This window comes from Mustela nigripes, chromosome 2, assembly GCF_022355385.1.
Source record: "Mustela nigripes isolate SB6536 chromosome 2, MUSNIG.SB6536, whole genome shotgun sequence".
Classification (NCBI taxonomy): Eukaryota; Metazoa; Chordata; class Mammalia; order Carnivora; family Mustelidae; genus Mustela; species Mustela nigripes.
This window is the reverse complement of record NC_081558.1, coordinates 53,331,516-53,342,807: the sequence shown is the minus strand read 5'-3', so window position 1 is coordinate 53,342,807 and position 11,292 is coordinate 53,331,516.

Below are 11,292 nucleotides of genomic sequence, written 5' to 3'. Positions count from 1 at the left end.
CCTAGACACTAACCTCTTCCCAGTTCCTTCCCCAGCTATCAAGTGTAACCTTTGCTTCTCACCAGCTTAGTTTGCAAATGGGTCACATAATAGGAATAATAATAATAGCCAGTCTTCGGAGAATGCTTACAATTTACCAGAGATGGTTTTAAGGGTTTTATTAGAAAGTACTATTTTCATTCCAATGGACTTGCGAAAAAACTGAGACATTGGTACTGGTAACTTCTCCAAGGACACAGACAGTAAGAGGCCAAGTCAGGACTTGAACCCAACCCATCTGATTCCAGAGCCCACACTCTTTTAAAGTTTTCATTGTAAACATTTTACAGAAGGATAACAGAAATGAGGAGAGTGCGTGAGTCATATGGGTACAGCCTCAAGAACTTTCACTGGGTGAATATTGCCCATTAGCAATACTCAGATCGAGAGACGTAGCACAGAAGTGTCCTCCTGCTCAGTTGTAGCTGCTAAACCCCACCCCAGCTAACTTCTACCCAATTTCCTACAATCTAACATCCTACTGTCTTTGCCCTTGTTTGAACTTTATATGAATCTAATCATATAGCATGTACCCTTTTGCGTGTAGCTTTTTTCATTCCTTTGCTTTCAAAGAATGTCGTTAAGTAATGATAATGCAGATGGCTCTCTATCCCATTCTTTTGGCTTATCCTTGGGCCAGTACCACACTGTCTTAATGATTATAAGCTTTATGTTGTATCTTCACATCTGATAGTGGCATAAAGCTCTAGTAATTAAGACAACTTTGTTCTTCAGGATTGCTTTGACAATTTCTCTTTGCCAAGTTTGTTGATCTTCCCAAAATACCTGTTGGGATTTTTTAAAAATTGAGATTGCACTAAAATTATGACTAAATGTAGTGAGAATTATCATGTTGACAATAGTGAGTCTTTCAAGTGAAATATCTTTTTTTTTTTAGTTCTTTAATTTCTCTCAATAATGTTTTTCAGGTTTGGTGTATTTTTAGCCCTTATACAACTTTCATTCAACTTACTCCTAGATAGTCGATGCCTTGTACGCCATTATAAATAGATTTTTTTTTTAATTTCATTGTCAATTTGTTTGTTGCTAGTATTTAGAAGTAAGATTTTTTAATAAACTGTGTCGAGGGCAGATGCTCCAGGGACCCGGAGATCCGACAAAATGGCGCCTGGCGATTTGCCAGAAGGTGTGTCTAGAGTGACTGATTGTAAATAGGAAGTACTACCTATTGGCTGTTGAACTATTGCTATGCTGTGGGTACTTGGTAACAAGCTTAAGATTGGTGGATGCATATCGCTGTCTATGCTGATTGGCTTAGCCCCCCTATATAAGCGATGGCCATATGAAATAAAGGGCCTTTTTTAAAACCCAACCGGACAGAGGGTCGTTATTATCGCTGCTGGATGGCGATAAAACTGGTCTTATGGCCAGTGACCTTGCTAAATTCATGTATTAATGTAATCATTTTTGTGTAGATTCTTTTGGATTTTTTTATACACACGATCATAATATCTAGAAGTGATGATGTATTTGTTGCTTCCTTTCCAATAACTATGCCTCTTGTCAATCTTTCTTGCTTCAGAGCTCATTCATAAGTACAACGGTATAATCCAAATTGCTATACAGAACACCAGAGCTCTCTGTGGAACAGACTTCCCTCCCAACTCCAACATTTCTGGGATCCCACAGCTTGTATTCTTTATGTGTATTTACTTATCAAATTACAAGTGCTTTCCACCCCAAAGAACAGAAAACCTGATCTTTGTGGCATAAATGAATAGAAGGGTGTTCCATTTTGTTTTGTCTTACTTTGTTTTGCCGGAGTCACCTAATGAGGAGTCTAAATAAATGGCTGCTGCAGCTCCAGCCATCAAATCCACATTCGTGCAGGAAAAAAAAGAAAGGAGGCCATGCTGATACCCTGATGGTTCCAATAATGGAACTGGTGCCTATGTCACATGTCATTTCAACTTCAAGAGAGATGGGGAAAGAGGGGGGTGTGCTATTGTGATAATTGACTTAGACCAAATCCATAATTTGAGCCAGACACATTGCCTCTTTGAACAAGATGGTAATTCAGTTATCAAAAGAGGGAATGGTATTGGGTGGACAACTTGTCGTGTCTACAACTCAAATAGACTTACCTCCACCAGGACAGGCTTCTGCCTGCTCTCTTATACCCACTGAATATCCCTGTGTCCCCTCTGGACACCATCTTCTGCCACAGCTGAAGCCTGGTCAGTTGTGGCAAACTTCCCTATGAGGTAGCCAGCAAGTGAAGTCAATGCTTTCCACCTCTTTTCATGCTACCCTCTGTTAGAGATGTCAGAATAATGCTGTCTGTGCTCAAAACATCATAGAATTTTTAGTAAAATAAAACACTTAAAATCCTCTCCTTTGCAAGGACCTCAACATAAGTGTCTGGATCTGAACCCAAAACCAAGGGAAAACCACCACTCTGGGCACATGGCCCTACCTGGAGACCATAATATAGTAGTGAGTCAAGCTCATTATGCTAGGTGCCTTCTCTCCTTAGGATAAGTTCCTTCCCAGGAGGCACTGGGATGCTAGTGAGCCAGAATTCTCATCTGAATCCCCACTCAGTCTTGAGCTGGGACCCTGGCTGCACACACAAGGAAGCTTAAAACTAGGAAACCATTTTGGTTTTGACCATATTTCAGCTTGGATGATAAAGCAGTTTTGATTTTTTTTTTTTTTTTTTTTTTTTTTTAGCTAGCTGGCAAATCAAGAAACCTGGAGTCTAAACCCAATCCTGGCACTACTTGGCAAATTTAATCTTATGCAATTTCATTCCCCTCTCTGGGCTTCAGTTTCCCCATCTGAAAACATAAAAGAAGTTGGACCAGATAGATTCTCATGTTCAGCTCAGCTCAACTCTTTTTAGAACACACTCCCGCAAGAATGTGCTAAAGAAATGTCCCTGTGGGCCCTCAGTATTTGTCAGCTTATACCCCGAGTACCCTAGGAAGCAGTCCTAATATTATCCCCATATTAAAGATGAGGCTAATTGTGAGTCACCACAGTAAGGCAACTTGCCAATGATGGTACAGCTAGTAAGCAGCAGATTGGCATTTGAACCTGGATCTGTCTGACTCCATCCCAACCTCTAGATCACATAATGTGACCTCTACCAATACTGGTCCCATATTCTCTGAGCATAAAGTCTTGGGAACCACTGTGCAAAACCTTGGCTGCAGCAAAGATATTCTTGCTTCTGGGTGAGTTGAAACAGCTCCCAGGTGAGGGGGAGGGCTGTCATCCACCTACTCATTCTTCCTTTGCATTGTCTGCCTACATGATTACAATTTTCTGTTAAACTTTCAGCTTTCATCTGCTTTCCCCTACCATGCACGTCTTATTTCATGATTTCAATATAAATGATTTCCTGAGAATTGTCATTCCCAGCCTGCTCAGCCTGCTATAGAAATCAGATTGCACAAATCCACAGCTAAGTTGAATAGAGGAAGTAAACATATGTTTAGCTCCAAGGATCCAGAAAAGATAGCAAGCAGTCCACCACACTTGCCATCTGTGTCATTCACTCAGTGATACATCTTAGGGCCTGCCACATCTGCATGTGTACATTCTCTTCCCTTAGTTTCCACGGGAAACTACATACACATACCAACAACTCTACCTTGGAAACTTTTTGTGAGAATTTATGTTGTATTGGTTGAACTGTCTCAGTTTTTCCAAAAGCAATCAACTTTTAGGAGGACAAAAAGAAAAAAAAAAGGCAAATGGGAGTATTCAGATTACTAACCATTCTCCAAAGCAAAGGCAGCCAGAATTTCAAACTTGAACTCTGCCCCAGTTCTTACTTAACTGCTGCAGGTTCCTAAGGGAGATTTGCAGAAATCTAAGCAATACAGACTTCTTTTTTTTTTTTTTTAAGACTTTGTTTATTTATCTGACAGAGAGAGAGAGATCACAAGTAGGCAGAGGCAGGCAGAGATGGGGAGGAAGCAGGCTCCCTACTGAGCAGAGAGCCAGGACCCTGGGATCACGACCTGAGCTGAAGGCAGAGGCCCTAACCTACTGCGCCACCCAGGCGCCCCAGCAATGCAGACTTCTTATGTTGTTGTCTGCTTGGTAGTCCACACTGGAGCAGAAAAGACTCCTATTGCCCCTCTCAGCAAAGCTCTCAGCCAGTGCTTTGGTGAAGAACGATTTTTTTTCCTTCAATCTGTCTTGGACTGATAATTTCATAAAATGTAATAAAAGTGAATTACTAGAAAAAATAAGAAAAAAAGATATTCAAAATAAAAGCCTGAATGTTTTATAATTAGATTCAATAGATTCAATAAATTCAATAGATTTGATTAGATTCAATAAAATTACTCTGTCAAATGGCTATAAAAATTTTTAAACATGTACTCTCAATTCTGCTCTTACTTTGTCACAGACCAGTTTCTAACAGCTTAAAGATCAGCTGTTCTTGAGCCACACTTTGTCAGGTCACAGGGTGGCAGCTATGCGGCGGATGTGCCTCCAGTTACCTCTCCTGCAACCACACCAGGCATTGCTAATTGATCACAACACTCATTCTTGAATGCAGCCCCAGATTCCTTCTCAACACATTCATCCACTCCCCAAATCAGATTGAGTATGGAAAGTGAGAACTGATGGCTCTTCCTATTCCCTCTTTCCAGCCCACACTCTGATCCAGCTCTTCTGACTCTGTGCAGAGCTGCTGTGCTGAGCCATCTACTCTAGGTAGCCCTCTTTTCCACTCTACCAAACATGGATAGGTCTTCCAAGGGTTTAGAGCCTGCCTGCTTGGGACACAGCCCCAGCACTGGATTCATTGAAGGGAAGAAATAGAAATGGGATTCTGAAATTTCAAGGAAAGAAATAGTCAAGAGAATTCTTCCCCCACCCCACCAGCCAGTTTTATTTATGATCTCTTTACACCCCCACCCCAGAAGCGTTTATTAATCACGTGCTTTGAATCTTTTACTAGAGACACCATCTGTGGAACAATGTATCTGACACTATTTTAGGTGATTATTTTTGTTATCTCAATCCATCATAAAACACCCCTATGAAACAGCCATTATTATATCCCCATTTTAACATAGTATGAAACTCAGGGAGAGTGACAAAGTCATGCAGCTGTAAGTGATAGAGCTTAGGTCAAAGATCTGTCACATTCCAAGGTCTGGTTTTAGATTTCTTTAGTCTCACCTCCAACCAGACCCAGCTTTGGAGTAGGGGAAGACACGCTTGAGCTCCCTCTAGAGGTGACACTATGCAACCCACGGTTTTCCCTAAGTGGTACTAGGACAGTCAGCACTTCCCCTCCACACCCCTAGATGGCACTAGAGGGCAGACCAAGGCTCGACTCCAAATTCCACATTCTACCTCAAAGATCGTATATTGATGTGTATGGAGGAACTACAATGTCCGCTCCGAGTCGGTGGGTGTTGCTAAAGCAGTTGATTAGACATTATTCTTTTGCTTCTGCGGCTTCTGGAGTCTTGACATTTTAAAGTGAGAGGCTACTGAGTGTCCACCCAAAAAAAGTGATGGAATGATTCAGTATTTTATCAAAAGCATTAGCTGGAGAATTCACCCATCTGGCCTCAGCAATCTGGCCTCCTAGACAACTGAGGAAATAAATAAAGCCAAATAAAAAAAATGAGAATAACAACTGCTACTATTTATTGAGCTCCATATGCTGAGCACAGTGATAAACATATATACACATATATACATATATATATATATATATATATATATACACACATATACATATATATATACTCCTAAGTATATATATTCCTAAAATCCAAACAACATTCCTTTGCATTTCTTCAGTGAAGGGAAAATTTTCATACTTTAGGAAAGTGATTTTTCACAAAACCCTAAAGTCATTTGTTATAGAAGTAGATGAATTAGGTGGGTGATGAAAATGAATCATGCCTATATTTGCTCCAAATTAAGTGATGCTTAGGGAATAATAAGATCAATTTCTTGGGGTGCCTGGATGGTTTGGGGGGTTAAGCCTCTGCCTTTGGCTCAGGTCATGATCTCGGGGTCTTGGGATTGAGCCCTGCGTTGGGCTCTCTGCTCAGGAGGGAGCCTGTATCCCCCCTCTTTCTCTGTCTGCTGCTCTGCCTACTTGTGATCTCTCTCTCTCTGTCAAATAAATAAATAAAACCTTAAAGGGCACGTGGGTGGCGCAGTGGGTTAAACCTCTGCCTTCGGCTCAGGTCATGATCTCCGGGTCCTGGGATCGAGTCCCACATTGGGCTCTCTGCTCAGTGGGGAACCTGCTTCCCCCTCCCCTGCCTGCCTCTCTGCCTACTTGTGATCTCTCTGTGTCAAATAAATAAATAAAATATTTTTTAAAAATAAATAAAACCTTAAAAAATCAATTTCTTCTATGTCTCAGAAACTAGCTATTTAGACTGCTGCACAGGGGGTCATGGAAGATTTTGAACAGTGGCAGCCCTCCAAAAGAATATTTGTAGTCAAGGTAACAGGTTCCCCCCCCCTTTTTTTAAAGCAGCATTTGTTTTCTAAATTGCAAAGGCCATTTATCTCTACTGCAGAAAGTAGAAAATAGAAAAAAAAAGTCATCTGTGATTTCCTGTCATTGTTTTGTCGTTTCCAATTTTGTTGCTATTAAAATTATGATGCAGTGAATATTTTCATGTTCATGTATTTTTTTTTTTTTTTTGCACATCTCTGACTATTTCCTTAGTACAAATTTCTAGTGGTGGAATTTCTGGATGAAAGAGTAGATATATTTTTAAAACTTTCAAAATTCATTGCCAAGTTGGTAAGTGAACAATGTTATCTTATTTTAAGGTGAGTGTTCTGACTATTAATAAGATGGAAATTTTTATGGGTTTGTTTCTTATTTTTATTTGTTCTTTTGTGGGTTGTCTATTCATAACTTTTGGTTATTTTCATATTGAAGTATTTATCCTTATCTTTTTTTATTTTTTTTTTTTTTGACAGAGAGAGATCACAAGTAGGCAGAGAAGCAGGCAGAGGGAGAGGGAAGCAGGCTCCCTGCTGAGCAAGGAGCCCAATGTGGGGCCTGATCCCAGGACCCTGGGATCATGACCTGAGCTGAAGGCAGCCACTCAACTGACTGAGCCACCCAGGCACCCCAATCCTTATCTTTTCTGTAGGCATGCTTATATAGTAAGAAAACCCACCTTTTGTATGTCCTATACTTTGCTTTCTCTAATTTGTCCCTTGCCTTTCAATCTTTAATAATTTTCTCAATTATATTTTTTTTTTACTTCATGTAGTCAGATATGTAGATCATTTTCTAAATGGTATCTGTCTTTGCTTGCATACTTTGAGAGGATTTTCCTACATGAGATAAATATTCATTAAGGCAACTGCTTTGCAGGGAACATGATTTTGGATGTATATTCACTGGAATATTGTTCTTAAAGTCTCTGTGCTGTATAGTCACACTTTTTAATTTAATCATTCAGTCATTTTTCTTTTCCTTTTTTAAAAGATTTTATTTACTTATTTGACAGACAGAGATCACAAGTAGGTGGAGAGACAGGCAGAGAAGAGAGAAGTGGGGAAGCAGGCTCCTGCTGAGCAGAGAGCCTGATGCAGGACTCGATCTCAGGTCCCTGAGATCATGACCTGAGCCAAAGGTAGAGGCTTTAACCCACTGAGCCATCCAGGCACCCCATTCAGTCATTTCTCTTAACCACCATCAGATAAGTACCTTCACTTGCCAGGCTCTGTGACCAAGTATTGGGGGTGCTGTGAGGAATATTTCAGGAGCTCAGAAATCACCCTGACCCCACTCCACTTTGGCCAAAGTCAAACTGACAACCCAGGAAGCAGCAGGAAGAAAAAAATGGGGTCGCTCTCCTTGACTTCCTCCTTCTTCTTGATCTTGGTGTGTCCCTAACTCTCAGTGCTTCCTGGAGTTCTAGTCTGGGTCTTCTTTTCCTCTCACTCCCACAAGGTCCCTGGAGGATCACCTCCAATGACTGTGGGGGATAAGGACCCCCCATATCACCCTCCCAAGCATCAGAGCTCTGTAATGCTACCTTCATCAACACCCGTGGACATCTCAGACTCAACATATCCTAAATGGAGCTCATCATCTTACCCACAAACCTCACCTCTCTCGTTCAGCTCAGTAAATGGCTCCAGTATCCACCCAAAGGTCAAACCAGCAACCTGGGGCCACCCTTCATTCCTAGCCTCTGTCATCTCTGTTACCTGATCTATCACCAAATCCTAACGGTTCTACCTCCCCATATAGTTCATCTCTGTCCCCTTCTTTACAAACCCACTACCACGACCTTACTCCAGCCCCTCTTGTCTCACACCTGGGTAACTGCTCAGCCTCCTCACCAAACTCCATGCTTCCTGTCTGGTCCACTTCCAACCCATCTTCCACACAGTAGCCACAGTGATCATTCTAAAGAAGAGTTCTGGACATATCACATCCTCCTCCAATTGGTCCTCACTAGCCTCAGGATGAAGTCCATGCTCATCATAGCCTCCCCTACAGGACCTCTTCTGATGTGGTCCTGCCAGTCTCTCTAAATCGATCTGTTATGTTCCCTTTTCATTCCAACCATATAAATTGTTCATAGATCCCTGAATGTACCAAGGAAGAGAAAGCCTCTAGGGGTTTTCAAATGCTATTTCCTTGGCTTGGAACTTTGTATTCCCACATCTTCACCTGGCTAACTTCCATTTTTCCACAGGGCTCCAGTTTAGATATTACTTTCTCCAGGAAGCCTTAAGTGAAATTCACCCCCATGTCCAATGACTTGATTAAGTACCCCCTCCTCTCTGTTTACAGTCTCCCTTCTTACTTATCTTAAATACTGTACCATAACTGCCTGTTAACTTGTTTTTCTTTCTGTCTAGACTGTGGCAAGACATCATGAGTTATATATTGCATGACTCACAAGATACAATGATGTAAAGAGTGCCTCTAAGTTATGCAGTATACATCCTACACAACTGTATCTGGAAACCTGGCATGTGATCCATGTGATCCCAGAAGAACAAGAGAACTACATTTTGTTCTCACTTGCATAACACATGTGCTCAGAAAATAATTGTTGAATTAATGGATTGATGGATGATTAATGGGTTCATGGAAGGACAGATGAGTACAGAATTTGCCCCCTAGGTTCTCATGTCTCCTGGCCAATGAAAGTCCACATCTTCTATTATCCTTGTCATCCCGTATCTGCTCTGCTTGCTTCTAACCAATTCACTGTTTCCTGTGGCTCCCAAGCAAGTACCTTATTTATGGGGGTTAGTCCTTACATTGCTTAAAATCAAGACTCATTCCTCTTTATTGTTTCCCCAATTCCTAAGAGTTTCCTGAAGGTTTAATCGGGAATGACTGATCACAAAGGATTAAGCGGGTTTTTGTGTTTGACATTATGAAAAGTTAACCAGACTCAGTGCTGTGCTTCCTAGGGTTTAGAAGATTTAAAGAGAAAACAACTCAAATCTTCCTTCCTTCCCCACCTCTTCCCTTCCTTTCACTGTTTAAAGAGAAATTGTCTTTGGAAAATTACAGAGTATTTTTCCCCCCTGTATCCTAGCGAAGAAAAAACAAAGAGTTTATGAGAATTATAATAAAGAGACTGTACCTAGGAAACATTTGGAGATGTACTATGCAGATATGCCAAGTGAATTAAGCCAGACTCTAAAGGCCAAATATCATATAATTCCATTTATATGACATTATTCCAAAGGCAAAATTATAAGGCCAGAAAACAGATTAGTAGCTGCCAGGGGTTGAAAGGTTGGGAAATTTGGGTGGAAGATAGAGCTTTCCTATATCTTGACTGTGGTGGTGGTTACATAACTGTATACGTTTGTCAACCCTTGCAGAACCGAGCAATAGAAAGGTGAATTTTACTGTATATAAATTGTGGTTTAATTTTTTTAACTGAAGAAAGTTGTACCACTTAGAAATCATTAACAACAATGTTAATATGGAATGCAGATGGTAATGTATGGTAAATTGAGTTCTGTTGGGCTTTATTTATTTTTTTATCTGTGGAAATCCACCAAGAATGTCATTTTTCCCATTCTTTTCGATTGTTCTCTATTTTCCCTCCCTTTTCTCAAATAAAACCAGACTTGGGTTTGAAATTTGCATTGCTACTTCCCAGCAGATGAATCCTAGACAAATTACTCAACTTCACCGAGCCTCAGTTTCTGGGTTTCCTTAACTGTAGACAGGGGATAATCATATCCATCTCTCAGGAAGTTTCTGTGGGTGCTTAAAAAAAAGCTAACATAAGTGAAGGTGGGTACTGTGTCCTGGGAAACCTGTAGTGTAAGTAGAGTGCCATTGTATCCATCCATCCATTCATCCACCAATCTGCTCATTCGTCCACCCATCTGTTCATCCATCCATCCTTCCATCCGCCCATCCATTCATCCATCAATCCCTCCATCCATCCACCCATCCATCCTCTGCTGATCCCTTTGAGATGAGAAGGGAAGAATCAATAAATTCACTTTGTGGAGGATCTACTGGTACTCTGGAAAATACTTTTCATTTAAAACTCCTCACTCGGGGCGCCTGGGTGGCTCAGTGGGTTAAGCCCCTGCCTTCGGCTCAGGTCATTATCTCAGGGTCCTGGGATCGAGTCCCGCATCGGGCTCTTTGCTCAGCAGGAAGCCTGCTTCCCTCTCTCTCTCTCTCTGCCTGCCTCTCCATCTACTTGTGATTTCTATCAAATAAATAAATAAAATCTTAAAAAATAAAATAAAATAAAACTCCTCACTCAATTCTCCCAATCCCATGAAGAAATTCCGATTCAGAAATATCAGGTTGCACAGCAAAGAAAAGGAGTCTACAGAATGCAATTTTTTTTTTAGTCCCCCATTCCTTCTCCAGGTGTCAAAAATTCCATTCTTCAAGTGTTATCTACTTTGGCCCACACAACAGCTATCAGAGATTCATAGTCTTCTCCCCACTTTATAGTTGTGGAAACTATACAATCCCTGTGGCAAGGGATTGTACCTTGCCCAAGAACACACGAAGCTAGTAAGTGACTTTATTGTATACCTCCAGTCTAGCTCTCGTCACTGCTAACTGGTTCAGGGCAAGTTTCCAAGCATGCCAGGCACCCCCCTTTGCCAAATGAAGCCTCAGGCTGTATGTGTTGCAATGCATGATCCAGGCACATTAGAGATACTGTTACTGAGGTAGAAGATACTTGGGGTTGGAAAGCATCCTGGCAAGTAAAGAATCTTCATAGTGTATGGGCTTTCCCATTTTTCAATGTGACC